Raw genomic sequence first — 6,000 nt, 5'->3', positions numbered from 1 at the left:
CAAAAAGAAAAACCATATCAAGTCGGATGCAGTTTTCGCCTGATCTCATCGGATACAAAAAACTCGCCTATGTGAAGGCACCCTAACTTACATGTTGCATATTTAATAAAAAATTAAACAACTTTACTATTTAGATTTGATAGTTGCGTTCTAAATAAATATTACAATGTATATGTTTACATAACTTTGTTTCCCTATGAAGGGCACTGGGGGGGCCAGAAAAATTTCTTGCACAGGGGCCCACTACAGTCTGTGTCCGCCCCTGCCCGACTGGTGAAGGGCTGCAGTGATAGTTGACTGTGGAACTTTCTCCCATCTCCCTACTGCATCTGTGGAGCTCACCCATAGTGATCTTGGGGTTCTTTACCCCTCTCACCAAGGCTCTTCTCCCACAATTGCTCAGTTTGGCTGGACGGCCAGGTCTAGGAAGACTTCTGGTGGTCACAAACTTCTTCCATTTAAGGATTATGGAGGCCACTGTGCTCTTAGGAGCCTTGAGTACTGCAAAAATTCTTTTGTAACCTTGGCCAGATCTGTGCCTTGCCACAATTCTGTCTCTGAGCTCCTTGGCCTGTTCCTTTGACCTCATGATTTTCATTTGGTCTGACATGCACTGTGAGGTCTTATATAGACAGGCGTGCGTCTTTACAAAGCAAGTACTCTCAGTTTAATTAAGCACAGCTGGACTCCAATGAAGGAGTAGAACCATCTGAAGGAGGATCACAAAGAAATGGACAGCATGTGACTTAAATATGAGTGTCTGAGTAATGGGTCTGAATACTTATGACCATGTGATTTCAGTTTTTCTTTCTTCATAAATTTGCAAAAATTCCTACATATGTTTTGTTCAGTGAAGATGGGGTACAGATTGTACATTAATGAGAAAAAAATGACCTTTTTTTAATTTACCAAATGTCCGCAATGAACCAAAGAGAGAAAAATTTAAAGGGGTCTAAATACTTTCCGTACCAACTGTAGACTAAGTTAATTGAACCCATAAATGCAGTGACATTAATAAATTGTACGGAGTTCAAGGTCAGTGTTGAGTTAGGTTTTGTGCATACAACATCTTTTCCAGGAGGCTAACCCATTGAAGAGGAAGGCGCTTCCAAAAATGCTGTTTTTTTCCTGAAGCATCTTTTTTTAGAGATTTTTTTTTTTAGCATCCGGATGCCATCCATTTGCATGAACTGATCTGAGAAGCTGTTATAAAGACTGATGAGACTCAGTCCATTTTTCTTGTACGTGAAAATAAAATGGACATATGAATGAACCCTAAGGAAAAGAAAAACTCCTCTAAAGAAAGCGTTTCCTATTGAAGTGGTTGTTTGGGATTTAAACATTGTTGGCCAATTTCTAGGATAGGACATAAATGTATGACCCATTTGGGTGCGACACCTGGCACCCCGTTGATCAGCTTTTCCAGGTATTGGCCTGCAACTGCTCAGATACTGAGCAGCACAGCAACGTCTACAGAATATTGGCCGCGGACGGAAACTGCACATCCACCCTCTGTTGATTTGAATAGGGCACTGATGTGCAGTACCCGGACTTGGCCACTCTGCAATCGACTGCGCTGTGCTGTGCAGCTCCACAACTGGGCTGACACCGGGAACAACTGATCCACAGGGGTGCCGAGTATCGCACCCCCATCGATCAGACATTGATGACCTATCCTAAGGATAAGTCAATGTTAAAGTCCCAGACAACCCCTTTAAATGAATGAATTCACCTCTGCTATAACTGTAGCTTATGTACTAGAAAAGAGAACACCCTTTTTTTGGACTCACAGAACCTTGTGCTGCTTAAGTTGATGAAGAAGGCGGTGATGATGGGTCCGTGATATAGTGTCTGACCAGATAAAGCCACTTTACAAGACTTTATTATGAATGCAGACAATGACTATTTCTATCGTTAATAATACTGGGCGCAGGTTGTGCTCTTGCTCATTGCTGAGATAACAGATGGGCCTGTCCATTCACGTCACTTCCCACCACATTTTGGCAACCAATGAAAGCATTGATCATCCCCGGGACAATTGTCGGCTATGAGTCGTCTCTATAAGCTCAACATTTATTTATTAAGTGCTTGGATAATAATTGAAACAAAACAAGAGAAACTTTCTTTTAATAGAGTTTTGATTTATCTGGTGAAAACTGGTGGCATTGCAAAATGAACAAAACGAACTGCCTAATACTGGATAGATGTACGAACAGAGCATCACAAATAGGAAAGTGAATCAGTGTCATGTGGAAAGGGTAGGAGTAGCTCAGAATTAGGGCTCATTCCCACTTGCGATGAAATCGGACAAATGCAAATCCGATTAAAAATAAGATGCGCCAATTCTGGCACTTAGCCTCGCTCTTCTCAATTGCCCTGCAGCGGTGGTAAGTGGGGTGGTAGTTGGGGGGGTTGACGTCACCTTTGTATTGTCAGGTGACACCAAACCCCGAGGTTAGTAATGGAGAGGCGTTAATAAGACTCCCCTATTACTAACCCCATTGTATGAAAACACACACACCCAGCATAAAGTCCTTTAATTGAAAGAAATGACACCGACTCCTTTAATACATCTGTGCATCTATCCTATGTGTATTTACTGTATGTAATCCATCTATTCTACGATGTCGGCTCCTGCTGTGATTTTACATTTCATGGCTGCTGAATTGCCGGCTTTTATTCTATCTAATATGTCACACACTCAGGAACAGGCACCGTATTCTGCTTTAACAGTGTAACTTTACGTGGTAACAAACAATCCATGGCAATTTCAGTACAGCACAAGTTCATGTTTTCAGCCTGAGCTTTCCCTCTCAATGCTGGCTCCTCTAGCCTGTGAGATGCTCTTTCTTGCTCTGCGATCCCCATATTCCTGCACCCACTTTCCCGTACTGGTTCCCACTATGGCCCCCTTCACTGGGAGATGGGAGATGAAAAAGGTTCCTCTTTCCTGATTCGAGCCATAGGCCCGTATTCTCTATGGGACACCATTGTACCAAGTGGCGGCCGACTGCATTCTTCTTTCCTAAGCGTTCTGTGCCTTTCTGTACTGTGTGGCCCTCTGGCCTATTCTGCTTTCTCCTGAATCACTCTCCAACACTTTCTTAACTTCACACTACTTGTGGTCACTAAATCCTATAAGGATAGATGCATTACAATCCCTCCCCCATTATGTAGCAATGTCCCCCATTGTGGGTGCATCCTGGTTTATGAAACACCCCTTTAAGCCGCCTCCATGGAAAGAGTGTCCCGTAGTTCTCACCTCAATAAGGAAAACAGCCTCCAACTGAATCTGACTGGGAGCTGTAGTGGGATGCAGGAGAGTCTTCTGTTAATGGTTGACTTGGGAAACCCTTGTCCACGCTCCGTACACACTCATAGGAGATGAGGTTGGAACACTTAACAGATTTATTCATAGAGGGGGATAAATGGCTAATGTTGTAAGGGGAACAGCAAGTAACAGCAAAACAAATAGTATTACACTATATACAAATACAGACACAAGATGGGGTTGGCAGTAAACTTGAATGTTAGGGATGGCGCTTCCCCTTTAAATCACAAGCAGCACAATAACATCACTTAAACTACAAATGACTGCAGCAATGGAAACAACACATTCTAATGTTGGCGCCCAGTTGCCACAGATGTTGGCACGCTTGCAGAAACAGTTGGAGCACTGAATATAATAAAAGTCCCTCCATGGCTTGTCCTATTATAATTCCTCATGCATTGAACCACAAATCCCAGCAATGCTCCATTATAGCTAGATTTAATACACTTCCCAACAGTGGATTCACAAGTCCTAGTAGTAGCTACTCCGTAATGTAGCAGTTCGGCCATCACACAAGCTTCCAGCCTGTGGGTTCAGCTGTGTCATCATACTATTAACTTCATTCAAGGTGTCAAAGATAAGAATACTCAATAATAGTTGGAATAATATTCAATTATTTATTTTTCAATTTCCTATCAGTATGTATTTGGAGTGTGGGAGGAAACCGGAGAACCCGGAGGAAACCCACGCAAACACGGGGAGAACACACAAACTCCTTGCAGTTTTCTTTGGTTGGGTTTGAACCCTAGCGCTGCAAAGCAACAGTGCTAACCATTGAGCCACCGTGTTGCCCAATAGTCTTCAATGTGGCTCTAATTATGATAGGCCTCATGACGAAGACATAAATTAATATAGATGTCACTTCATCTGTGAACACTTCTCAGCATGAAAAGTCTGGTAAATGTCGAGAACAGATTCCGAGCCCGGAATCTGCCTCTTTATGCAGCAGGAAACTCACATTATTCCGTGAGTACATGTGACTGCAAAAAGTCCTATAAGTGATATGTCCATAAGTGAGTACAGAGACCGAGCCCGGAATCTGCCTCTTTATGCAGCAGGAATCTCACATTATTCCGTGAGTACGTCTGACTGCGGAAAGTCCTATAAGTGATATGTCCATAAGTGAGTACAGAGACCGAGCCCGGAATCTGCCTCTTTATGCAGCAGGAAACTCACATTATTCCGTGAGTACGTCTGACTGCGGAAAGTCCTATAAGTGATATGTCCATAAGTGAGTACAGAGACCGAGCCCGGAATCTGCCTCTTTATGCAGCAGGAAACTCACATTATTCCGTGAGTACGTCTGACTGCGGAAAGTCCTATAAGTTATATGTCCATAAGTGAGTACAGAAACCGAGCCCGGAATCTGTCTCTTTTTTTTCTGACATGTTTTCGTCTTGTAGAAGAGTCATCACATCTGGCTGGATTCTTTATTTATTGATGGATCACACTCAGGCCTCTCTCTGGAATTGTGATCTGCAGAAATAATAAATATGACTGATTATGACTGAAGATGAATCAACTGGATATCATATATAAGTGGCATGCAATGTACTCCTGGTTACTGAAATATTGCCTTGTAAGAAAAGATTTAACATAATTGATATTTGCTCATTCTTGGGTTAGGACTATACCCTCTATTCATATGGAGATGGCTGTCAACAAACTTCAGAAGGGAGATTAATTACTTTTTGGTGATTTTAACATTGATTCAAATGGTTACTTAGACTCGACTGCTCAGGCAAGATAACTATCCCAAATATTAGACTAATGGCTAAATAAAGAAGAACTACATGATGTATGTCGGTGTCTAAACATCTCTTCAAGGCAGATCACACACTACTCCGAATCATTACTAGAATAAAATTTGATTCTCACAAATATATTCTCTTTATCAAAAATGTAAAAAATGGCTACTGGTCAAAAGACACAATCTGACCATTCCCATCTTATCGTACCTTTAAGTTTTCCTCAGGTCCAGCCATAAAAAATTCCAATTTATGGAGATGCAACTGTTACCTCCTTCAGGAGACAATCTATAAAGAAAAATAGAAACAGGATTAAAAAATGAGTTTATAAAATATAATACAGAAGGCTTATCTATATATACAGTAGAGCACTAAACCTGACGTATTCTACCAGTACATGCGCTTCTCTCCATGAGACACACTATGACATTGTGTTACGGTGGTACTTTACTCCAGTGCAACTCCACAGAGTATTTCCTTCCCAATCTCCTCTCTGCTCGAGAGACTTTGGGAAAATGGGGTAAATTTTACCCATATTTTGGAGTTGTTCATTTTTAAAGGAATTGTGGAAAGAAACTTTGAACTTACTCCTATGAATTTCTAAATCCAATATTACTCCATAGCTAGTAGTATTATAGCAAGTTGTAGAAGAAATTCCACCCGAATTTCAACATATCTCTTGTTACATCTTTTTGGTGATTAAACATTTAATTACAACAAAATTGAAGCAAATAATTCCTCCCTCAACATCAGACGTAATGGAAGGGGCATCAACGCACAATATTAGAAGTTCAACTTTGTGCTTAGGTAAAAAAGTTTTTTTTTAAACCCATATTGAGTTGGATGAATGTCATGATGTAAATGTGTTTTTTTTAACACATGCTAAATCCACAACTTAAAAACTAAAGGAGGTGTATTACC

This window comes from Dendrobates tinctorius, unplaced genomic scaffold (assembly GCF_039654945.1).
Source record: "Dendrobates tinctorius isolate UK_male_01 unplaced genomic scaffold, ASM3965494v1 ptg000211l, whole genome shotgun sequence".
NCBI classification, from domain to species: domain Eukaryota; kingdom Metazoa; phylum Chordata; class Amphibia; order Anura; family Dendrobatidae; genus Dendrobates; species Dendrobates tinctorius.
Note: the sequence above shows the minus strand (reverse complement) of the source record.